We start from the raw sequence: 12,055 nt of genomic DNA on the forward strand, positions 1-12,055 counted from the left end.
AGATGGGGTGGGGGGGCATTATCTTGACAGGACGGTCCAAGGCACGTGGCAAGATCACGAGGTACACCTGCACATCAGTGTTCTAGAGATGAGAGCGGTGTTACTAGCGTTGCGGGCACTCCAAAGCTCTCTTCCTCTGGGAACGATTGCATATCACTCGGACAGCATGTCCGTGGTGTGGTACCTGAACAAACAGGGGGGAACCAAGTCTTATCCCCTCTGCAGAGAGGCCATGCGAGTGTGGCATTGGGCAGTGTCTTCCCAATGTTTTTTAGTGGCAACGCACATTCTGGGAAAGACCAACGTGATAGCGGACAGGCTGAGCATAGCTATTCTGATGCCTTACGAGTGGTCCCTGAACAACCGAGTGGCGGTTCAAATTTTCAACAGGTGGGGTCAGCCTTGCTGCGATCTCTTTGCCAGCCCTCTCAATGCCAAATGCAGCAAGTACTTCACACTGATTCCCCCACAGGGGGAGTCCCCCAGGAACACTCTAGTCCACAATTGGCCCTCCGGTCTGATCTATGCTTTCCCTCCGTTTCCTTTGTTACCAAGAGTGATTCAGAAAGCCATATACTTGGGAAGCAGGGTGATTCTGATTGCTCCACACTGGCCTCGACAAGTATAGTTCCCTTTTCTTCAGCAGTACGTAGTGGATGGTCCTTGGACCATGGACCCAGTGCCAGACCTACTTATTCACATGTCAGGACAGCTCCATCCATCCCTGCGAACCCTCAGGTTGACAGCCTGGCTGCTCCACTTCCATCACTAGATAGACGGCATTCCTTTTCACCTGAGGTGGTACACATCTTGTCTTCATCTTATAAGTCTTACACCAGAAGGATTTATTCCAGCAAATGGAAGAGATTCTCCATTTGGGCTCAGGCCCAAGGTTTGGACCCCTTCACAGCCCCAATTCTGTCGGTCTTATATTTTTTAGCCATGCTTTTCCGACAAGGCTCCGTGCCTGCTACTATTAAGGTGCAGCTGGCTGCAATTTCCAATTTTCATACATCTTACGAGCCTTCTCTTATGGGCCATAAACTTTGTAAGGCCTTCTTGAAAGGCGCCTGGTTACTTCGCCCTCCTGTTTCAGAACCTGTCATGCCATGGGATCTAAAGTTTGTGTTACAAGCCATCACTTCACCGCCCTTTGAACTGGCTGCCACCTGTGAATTAAAATTTCTATCTTGGAAGACGGCTTTCCTAATAGCCATTACATCGGCCAGAAGAGTATCAGAGATTCAAGCTTTGTCCATTAAACCTCCGTATTTTACCTTTCATAAGGACAGAGTTTCCCTTAGACTTAACCCATCCTTCCTTCAGAAGGTATCATCCACCATTAATCTTCATCAGTCTATTGAGTTACCAGTGTTCTTTCCAAACTTTTCCAATAAAGCAGAGTTTAGATTTCACCAGTTGGATGTGCACAGACAACTAAGATTCTACTTACACAGGACTAAGCATATTAGGAAGTCTGATCATCTGTTTGTGTCCTTCTCAGAAAACAGAACAAGTTGTCCTATTTCCAAGAGCACAATTTCTAAATGGATCAAAGATTGTATTTCTTTTATCTATTTGTCAGCAGGCAGAAATTTACCCTTTCCCGTCAAAGCTCACTCTACCAGGGCAGTGTCTATATCAATAGCTTACCATGCCAGGCTTTCATTGGATGATATTTGTGCTGCGGCCACCTGGTTCTCTCCTCACACCTTTATTACTCATTACAAAATGGACGTGGCTTCTAGGGGCCGGGCTTCCTTTGGTTCCACGGTTCTCAGGAGTATTTTCCTATGAGCCGCCCAGGATAGAGGTGCTGGGGACGCTGTCCCATGAGTAAAGAATGTAGGCGAGATAGGACCACATAACATCAGGTAGTTATGTACTCACCATAACGATCGATGTATGTGGTCCATCTCGCCTCACATTCTTACGTACCCGCCCACCTGCCCCCTTCCTATAGGATTTGGAGGAAAATTGGCTCTGAGAACCCTTCATTGTCAGTTGTTTTTTCTTTCCTTTCTGGCTGGAGCTCCTTCCAGTGGTGGTTGTGTGGCGTGTGACTGGAATGGCTGAAAACTAGTTCTGGGGCTAGGGCGAGGTGCATCTTGGGATACCGGGTTAGCCCAGCCAATTAGAGACTTCATGCTAGAGAAATAAGTTGGCCGAGTCGGAGCCGATTCTCAGCTCCAAACCCGTGAGTAAAGAATGTGAGGCGGGATGGACCACATACATTGATCGTTATGGTGAGTACATAACTACCTGTTTTTTGAAGGCCAATGCCTACTGAATCTAGGTGGCTGTACTTGTAAGAAATCTAACAGTTTGCATAGATTTAGCTTTCTCTTCCATTTTTTTAAGGACTTCTTCTGGTTTATTACCAAATAAACACTCTTGATTTAATTGTGCATCCAGTAATTTTGCTTTGACATGATCTGGCAAGTTTTGTTCCTTAAGCCAAGCATGTCTTCTGAGAACAGACCCAGTGACAGCAGCCCTGCAGGATGCTTCTAAAGCATCAAACCCACATTGCAAAGTATGTTTATCAACTTGCTTAGCACAATGCATTAACTCTTGTAAATCTTTGTGTTCTGCACAATCAGGAATCAACAACATTTTTTGTTTAATTAGCTCCATAATATGCTGCTGATACTTTAATATATGAAACTGGCAATTTAAAGCCCTAATGGCAAGCTTAGCAGATGTGTATACCTTTTTTCCCCATGTGTCTAATGCCCTGGAATCCCTGTCCGAAGGGGTAGGATCAATGGCAGTTGTAGCTTTAATGCCTTTAGGTCCCTGGGAAATGGACTCTGGATCCGCAGTAGGTTTCCTAAAAAGGAATTTGTGTGGGTCAGGCACTCTATAGTATCTGTCAAGTTTCCTGGGAGCTGGAGGCAAGGAATCAGGGTAAGGCTGGATTCCAGGAAGACATCATCTACAATTTCCAGAACAGGATGGATAGCTAGAGGCCTGTGCTGAGGCAAGCTTAAAAATTCCCTGAGTCTCTTTCTGGACTGGGAGTAGTCCTGGCTCTCCCAGCAGAAATGTTCTCTAAGGGTGAGCAGGGTTTCACCAAAGGAAAAATCTTCTTGAGGGGAAGCAGAAGGAATGGAATCCTTTGCATCAGAATCCTCATAGGTAGATAAGGGTATATCCTGGAAATCAGAAGGATCATAGTAATCAGATTCCTGATCAGAAGAAGCAGAAGGAAAATCAGTTCTAGGTCTTTTTAAGGGGGAAGGCTGACTTCCCCTAATTAAAGTAATGAGGTCCTCAGCCATTCTAATCATTTGTTTTTGTGACATGTGGGCCTTAGAATGCACTTTGGTCGTCGGTTTCCTAGGCGTAGTGCAAACTTTAGGCCTGATAAATTCAGTATTTTTGCTTTGAAAGGAAGTCGTCTGTTTAATATGAAAATCGGAAGGCCAGAAAACACCCTCAAAAGCCAGTGCCTGCACAGCGGCTCCGGACCGATCCAAGGTAGAGACATCCGCAGGTTCCATAGTCGAAGAAGTATCTTGCAGCATACCGGACTCCGAATGGGTCTCAATAGAGCCCTGCAAATCTATAGAAGTGGGTATCAGGGGCTGCGAAAGTGCCTCGCTGAGTAGCGGCGAACCCGCGACTAGCTTAACGGGAGCATCATCGGCAGCCTTGGACCTATGCGGTCTGTCTCTGTCTTTATCCTTTTGTTTTTTCGGAAGATCGGTAGTCGGATGGCTTACTGAAGTCATTTTGGAGTATGGAGATCGAGAGTGAAAGAATTTAGCTACAAAAATAGCCCGACGATGAATAGTTTGGGTGTTGAACAAGACACAAAACCGACAGAGAGGGACATCGTGGTCTGGGCCTAAACAGGTGACGTAGTAAGAATGAAAATCTCTGTGAGGTATTTGCTTTCCACAGGTAAGACAATTATTAATTTTTTCTGACATCGGTTAGAGCAAGAAAAAAGGATCCCCAATGGGGTACTTATCTTTTAGAAGACTTCAGGTCTGAAACTCGAAAAATGAAAATTTCAGGATTCAGATGACCGGCACTTGCAAAGTGCTTCTGCTTCGGGCACCGCAAAGCAAGAAAGACTGGTGTAGTGGCGTCGGTTGCATGTTTTATACCCCTGAAGACCTGACGTCATGGAAGAAGCGACAGCATCCGACGCAGAAATCCCAAGACTCTGGTATTCAGGCCGGCTGAGGGCTACCTGCAGGCAGATAAACCCAAATGTGATGACTGCAACAGTGAAACACGAAGAACATCTGGAGGAACAGGAAAAGTTTTGGGAGACTCCATCTGGAGGAGCTCATAATTCCTCTGCTGGATTTCAGAAGCCCAAGAAAAATCCTGCTTAAAGAATTCCTTTTTATAGGAAACTGTGTCTCCAAAGGAGAGTTCTTCTAAAGGGGAATCCGGCCTGATACAATCTTCGCCTTCAGATCTGTTGTCCAAGGGGGGAGGGATTTGAGAAGAATCTGCCAAGGACTCTTCCCCCGGATCCTGATCCTCATCAGAGGAATCCTGCTCCCTATGTTTCTTAAGTGGAGAAGACCAGGAAGGACAGGCATAGAGACTCCTTGAGGAGGCTTTAAAGCCATTAAAACATTTAACAACCTCTGAATAAAATTCTGCCATTCTTGTTGGGGATCCTTAACAGCAGAGGAAATGAGCTTAGTTTTCCATTTCTTTTTCTGCGGTATGTCTGCAGAAAAACCCTTGGAGGGTCAGACTCTTGCTAACAATCTATAAGCATAGTTGGGATCTGCTCCCATACTAAGATCTGCGGAGTCCCTCTTGGTCAGTCAGATATAATTAGCTGAAGTTCCCACTCAACATCTGGAGCAGACATTTTGTAAAGCCTTAGAGGACGTGCGAGAAGTCAGATCCATGCCAACCTCAGGCATGGTAACTGCATAGAAATCCAATGCAACAACCAGATGATCCTCCAAGCTTTCACCAGCCTCAGCAGAGACTTCTTGTGAAGGCTGGACAGCAGCTGTTGCAGATCTCAGTTTTTTGGCCGTTTTCTTGACCAGCAGCCGACCCTCAGGATGGGAAGACTCCGACATAGCACCCTGAGCCAACAACATAAGATATTAGTTTTCCAGATACATATACAAAGGAGGAGAGGTGACTACATAAGGTCTTGGGGACAAATGCTTGGCAAGATAGAACACTGCTTATGGTTGAGAGAAGCACCCAAACAGAAAAGAAACAGAAACCGAAAAGGCACTATTCATGATGAGATTAGGAAGAACCCCAGAGGGGCACTTATCTGAAAACACCTGGGTACGCAGCACAGGGTGTGCAGACAGACATTTAGTGATGGCATTCAGACTGGCGGCAAAGAAGTTCTGGCATGTGTGTGTCTGTATGTTACCTTTATGCCCTACACCTTGAGCAGAAAGCGTATGTGTGACTTACAATGCCTGTAAACGCTGAAGACTTTGGTTTACTGGACGTACAGTGGGCTATCTTTGTCAGGAAATCCCTTACCTAAAGAATACTGCAACAGTGACATGGATCTCAAATTCAACAGCATCATCACCATGGTCAAGGAAACCTCCTGTTCTATCATCCTCACCATACAGTCTTGTAGCCCCCTTTTAAAGTCAGTTAGTCCTACACATTCCCAAAATATATGTTCCTATTTGCCCATTTCCCCTGCATTATATCTGCAGCATTCCCCACTAAATGTGGAAAGCATTGTCTGTAGTTTCTTTGCCGTGTAAAAATATTTGAGGAGGCAACACCAGGCAAATTTCTTAGCTTGTCCTCTCTCCATTAAATTACACCCTGTCCTCATTTGTTCCCAAAATTATGGTGCTATATTTTTCCTCCTCCAAACCTTAGCAGCTGACTCCTCTGTTTTCTTTTCTTTTCTCGTCATTTACTTTATAGCTTATTGACAATATTCTCTTTCCTGCTGGATAGATTTTTCTGTTTTAATGTTTTTTCCAGAACACCCTTCATCCATCCATCCTCTACCACTTTTCCTATTTTTGCACATAGGGTCAGGGTGTCGCTTCAACAGTGATAGTCATCCTGAGCCAAGGTTTACAGCACCAGGTGGCTAGCCCTGCCACAGTAGTTCATCCATACCACTCATTCGCACACACACTTGCACCTATGGGCAATTTAGTGTGTCCAGTTTACCTACTGCATGTCTTTGGAATGTGAGAGGAAACCAGAGCACCCAGAAGAAACCCATGTGACCACAGGGAGGACATGCAGACTCCACACAGAAGACACCCCAGCCAAGAGTCGAACTGGAGAACCTCTTGCCAAGAGGCGATAACACTAACCACTGTACCACCGCAGAACACCCTTAATGTACTCATGAAAGTAGAATTTGGGATCCTGTACTAAGACCTTTCATGCTTCTAACACCTCTCCTGTAACCAATTCTCCATCTTTCTCCATCCATAGTCCCTTCCTGTTGGGGAGCTACGAGCTCTTGCTACATCAGGTACAGAAGTCTGACCTGAGTGGCTTTACAGTTCACCAAATTGGGTATTCCCAGCCCCTGCCCCCCTTTCTAATGGTAACATTAGTTTTTCCCATTTCACTCTACTTTTCTTACCATCCCAAGTGAGCTCATGGAATTCTTTTTTAATTTCTGGCCACATTTCGTTCTTAAGTTCATAGAAAAAAAGCTTGCCCCCTTATAAAAGTAATGGGGCCAAAAACATGTTTGAATTTTGTTTTCCAGGTCTATGGGAGTGTTATTTACTGGTATAGCCTTTGTTTTATGGCTATATATGATATATTCAGCTAGTCTGTGTTATGCATTAAGGTTCACAAAGATTGTTTTCTAAATCTCTCTGGATCTGCTACATATAACAAAATGTCATCCACAAATGTTTTTTCACCTGTCTGGCTCCTTTTATAGCTCTTTATATTATGAGACCCTGATATTTTTTGACAGCAGTTCCAGAAGGAGGGTAAATAACAGTGGTGATGGGATGTCCCTGTCTCGTTCCCATAGAAATATCAAAATATTCTGACACCACACACACACATACACACACAATTTTTATTCTCACCCTAGCTTCTTTATAGATCCATAATACAAGTGTAATCTACTCCCTGGGAACCCCAAATGCCTCTAGCATTAAGGTAAGGAATTTTTAGCTTACCCTTTCGTAGGCTTTTTCTGCGTCATGTTCTACCAATAAAAGAGGTATTGTATTGTTTTCTGCATCTTTCTGCAATATCAGTGTTTTGTTCATGTTGTCAAATGTTTGTCTCCCTGATACAAAACCACGTTGATCAAGATTAATCAGCCTTGGCAATATTTTTGGTAGCCTACTTGTTAATATTGCCATAAAAACTTTATAGTCTTGATTCAGTATTGATATGAGCCTGTAGGAATCTGGATTTGTCCCATCTTTTCCTGCATTCGGCAAAATCACTGTGATTGCCTACCCCCCCATAAGCTTGGGAATTCCACCACTTGTGCTGCCCATTAAAGAGTTTGACCCACACTTTTACTATTTCCTCTTCTTGTATTTTCCATACTTTCACTCGAATCCCATCCTGCACTGGGATTTTGCTTGTATTTTGTTGCTTTACTGCTCTTATAACCTCCTCATTTTCGTTAGATTTATAGAAATTGGGTTAGTAAACAAAGAATGTGATAAGTCCACTTTAACAGTTTAATCAGTCCTCTTCTATCTGGTTGTTGAAGTCTACTAATGGTGTATTAGTGGTTTATTTGATTTTTTTTTAGTGTAGTCTCTCTTCCTCCTTTTTCTGTCTGTCTTTTACTGAAAAAATGGAAAGGGTTTAACTGAGGATCTAGTAGTCGCCTTATCCTTCCCTTGCTCAAAGAAATCATGCAAGAAGATTCCTCCTCTCCTGCTTACTAGCAAGCTCACCTCTTGAAATTGTCTGAGTTTCTCCAGTGTATTATCAGCATTGCAATAGGTTTTAATATTATACAGCAGTGTGAACTTAATATTCATTGTCTTGCACATTCTGATTGCTGGCATAAGTTGTATCCACAGAGTGATCGTTATCTGCATGCACTCTTCTTTAATTTAATTTTAAATTGGCCCTTACATCAGATGATGTGGCTGACCTGCACCCCAAACACTGAGTACCATATCGTTCTGCTGATATGATTAATAACTTTATTACATTTGGTCTTGGAGTTTTCTTCCCTGTCACCACAGAGACCAATACCCTGTGCACTCTTTGGTTTACTATCATGTACTTGACACACAGGGGGTCGAGTCCACCTACAGAAGTCCTGCATTGCAAACATTGTAATTTTGAAAAACGACATTGTTGACTGTCCAACCTTGCCCCCCCCCCCACACACACACACAGACTCATGTAACTCTTGTTCCTGGGTCCAAAGTGGTAGGGGGTTTTGAGGTTTGAAGTTTGCGTCTGGAATAATGGTATTTGGTATTCCAACTTTTGTGGAATGTTTTGAGCACTGGAGGACTCCGACCACCTGTGTGTCGATTACATGATAGTAAACCGTACTCTTTATATTTTCAGCTCTTCTCCTTGTATGCCAGTCCAAGCGCTTACTAAATCTTTGACAAATTGCAGACCATCCTTCCTTTCTGCTTTCTCAGATATTGCAGTCAATCTTGTATTTTCACATCTCAAATGATCTTGTAACTGAATTATGTTTTGTATGTCCTCTTGTGCATGTTCATATTCTACACACTTCCCTTCGTAACTCCACTTAGGCTGTAAAATCATCTGAGTGACTATTTAGAGCATCCTCCTTTTCTGAAACGTCTTATTGTTGGCAGTTGTGTAATCCTCTAGTTGCATGACTGATGTTAAATATTTCCTTATGGATTTGATTAATTTTGTTCCCCAACAGGGGATCAGAAAGCATCCATTGAATGCTGCTAAGCTGTTGGGCCTGCTGGACCATACTGCTAGGGTGATTTAAAGCAGTTTCAGCTGTTGTCACTGTTCTTGGGGAGGTATTCTCACACTGCTTATGGTGTTTTATTCTTTATTGTCATATGAGACTTTTAGTTGCCCTTAATGTTTTTTAGGCAGTTTGTTGTACATTTTATGTAATATTTTCCCTTTCTGAGAAGGACAGGTTTGCCATTTAGGCTGACTTATCCTCCGCCTTACTGGAAGTCCCAAAATTATGCATTTTTTAGTGGATATAAATGCCCCACTGACAAAGGGAGATCTGGCATCTGATCTAAAGATATGTGAAAAAGAATGTTCTGTAGACATTCAGCTTATTTTGTTTGTTGGTTTCAAAGGAAAGAGCGAGTCTGGAAGCCAAGTACTAGGTAGATGAACGTGAATCATTTTTCAGTAGTTCTGCACAGGGGAATTTAACTTGTTTGAATGCGGGGAATGTTGATTGTCTTGGAGTAAGTAACAAACAGCATGGACTTAACATTATACTTTTATTCTGTTTTTAATCAAACCTCTGACTTGTCTTGATTACTTCACATATCGCTTGCGACTCGGAAAGGTACAATGCAAGTCTTTTGATGAAAATATTGACAGATGGAGACTCCAGAACAGAGTCCTGTGGAATTTAACAGAACAAGTTCAGAAGGTTTGCATAAGCTGTTCTCCGTGAGAACCCTGAATGATCGATAGTCAAGTTGCAACTTTGCTGCAGACCATATTTGTGCAGTTGTGTAACTAAAGTGAACGTGAAACAGAGTTATTGGTTTTGGTCATATCAGAGATTAAAGCTATTTTCAGGTTTCTGTGATCAGTATTGTGGTGGATAGATCTTGCCTGAGTAAAGAGATGTGCCCTGATCAGAAGCCATACTGCTTATCCCTAGAGCATCCCTTGATTTGAAATGTAGCAGAAGATGTCATTAGTTTACACAGTGTTTAGAAGAGGAAAATTAGCTGGAAGTCAGAAACAGAGAATTAACCCTTTGTGGAGAGCAATATGTTGGTCCATTTCTGCAGAACGAGGAAGGCTAGAATAGACAGGGAAATTCTAGATGTTGAGAAAGTATAGACAGATATGTTAGACTCTTAAAAAATGATATGCGGTAAAGGAATACACTTTGTATAAATTAAAAACTGAGTTAGGTAAAAGTCAGGTCCTGACATTATCTCATTAAGTTCTCTAAAGTACTGCAGATATATCTTAATTACATACAAAACTGTTGAACTCTTTAAGAAGAAAAATGTAATCATAGACTGGAAGAGATCAGAGGTCATGATTTTCAAAACTGGCAGCATTTAACTGATTTTAAATAACAGCACATGAGATCTTGCATCCAGAGTAGGAAGCTAGTTAAAACAGTTTGTTAATGAAAAACATGTAAAATTAACAAAGCAAGAGGAAGACATGGCTATAGCCCAGTATAGTTATGCAAGAAGTACTTTGTGTGCATGTACGAGATAAACTGGATATTTATGATACCAGCAACAAAACAGTAGTGGAAGGAAATGTCTGCCTAATTTGGCGGCTTAATAAGTGATTGCCCAATATAGTTCTAAACGGCTGCTGTAGTCTAATTTGGCTTTGAACTTTCATAAGTGCTTATGTAACTGATTAGACAGAGGGTTGTAAATTAGACTTTGAACTTGATAATATGGGGTCTCGAGACTTCAGCAGTAGGACTGTTTATTTGCTACATAGGAAAGTTGCAGGTGAATTATGACCACTAGGCTGCAGTTTATGTAGATGTTATTAGAACAGGAGGAATAGTGATGAAACATATCAACACTAATCTAAATGGATAGTGTTGACTGGACATAAGTTAATGGGTGGGTCTTTCAGGTTTTAAAATTAAAAAGTGAAATTTTTTACTTAATTTTTTTTAGATTTTAGACCTGTGCCATTTGGAAGTTTGCACTGTTGTCTTTTCTTCTTTCTTAAAATACCTTTATTAATTTTTAACTGATAAGGGTGCACATACAGTTATATGAAAGAAAACAAGCCATTGTAAACACTTTTCAGTAGTTTACTGCATTATACTTATGAGTGTTCTTTAACAGTTATCATTCACTCCAACATTACATAAGGTGCTCAAGTCCTGCCTTCCCTTAAATTTCACTCCTCTTCCTCCTCCTGAGTATTATTTTGTGTGTACTGTTAACACAAATTTCATTTATTTCATTCTCTTTTCTAAAGATGTCATAGCCACTTGTTTTATCTGCTTTACAGCATAACAATACTTCAGTTACAATTGGTTTAGATTTTGATTTCCATCTTCTAGTAGTTACTTTTTGGCAGCCAATAGCATTAAACTTAGCAAGGTCTTTACTATATCTAAGAAATTCAGATCATATGTCAAAAGAATCATTTCCTCAGAAACAATGATCTGCTTCACCAACATTTCTGACAAAGTATTTTGTAAGGAATTTTTTAAATCTTTCAACTTATCACATCTCCAAAAACATTCCCAGTTTCCTGTATCTTTCCCATCACACCTCCTGCAGTTGCTGTCTACCTGACAACGAATTAGCTGACATCTGCTTGTGGTACAGAAATACCTATATAAACATGCTCTTGCAAAAATCCTAAAACCTCTGAACTTTGTTACATACCTGAAGGCATACTGGTGTCTTCTTACTGTTCCTTTGTATATTCCTTGTCCATTCTCTCTTCCAAATATTTTTTAAACTCTCCTAATTGATGTTTTTTAAGTTGCCATACAATAGTTTATATGTCTTACATTTTTAATGGCAGTTTCTATTCTAGACTCAACCAAACACTCAACCATAGTTGGTCTGTCACTACTCCCCTATCCCTTTCTTTTTGCCTATACTCTTTTTTCAGTATGCCTGGTAGGGAGGGCAGCCTCTCACTTGTAGTCCAAACTTTCACTTTGCCTCATCACTCTGTTACCGTTCTGTCAATAATTATTTCCTACCAATACCTTGGTTCCAACTCTAAACCTCTTTGTGTCCCTATTAGTAAAATCTTTCTCCATTACTGTGTTGGCTTAATTCATAGAATATGCTTTGCTACTTCATAGATAAATACAATATTCTCTATGGTGGTGGTTGTTCTCTTTAAGGAGCTTCTTTCACAGTACTAGTCACTCTTTCTTTCTTGACCTCCTCCCATCTTTTCATCATTACCG

The 12,055-nt window shown here is 41.6% G+C and overlaps 1 protein-coding gene across 1 annotated transcript in view; it reads left to right on the forward strand.

The window, feature by feature from the left end:
* Nucleotides 1-12,055, forward strand: part of HAUS8 (HAUS augmin like complex subunit 8) — a 792,482-nt gene that overhangs the window by 488,175 nt on the left and 292,252 nt on the right. The window lies entirely within an intron of this gene.

Source organism: Protopterus annectens, chromosome 13.part0, assembly GCF_019279795.1.
Source record: "Protopterus annectens isolate FY-2018-M chromosome 13.part0, PAN1.0, whole genome shotgun sequence".
In the NCBI taxonomy this organism is placed as follows: Eukaryota; Metazoa; Chordata; order Ceratodontiformes; family Protopteridae; genus Protopterus; species Protopterus annectens.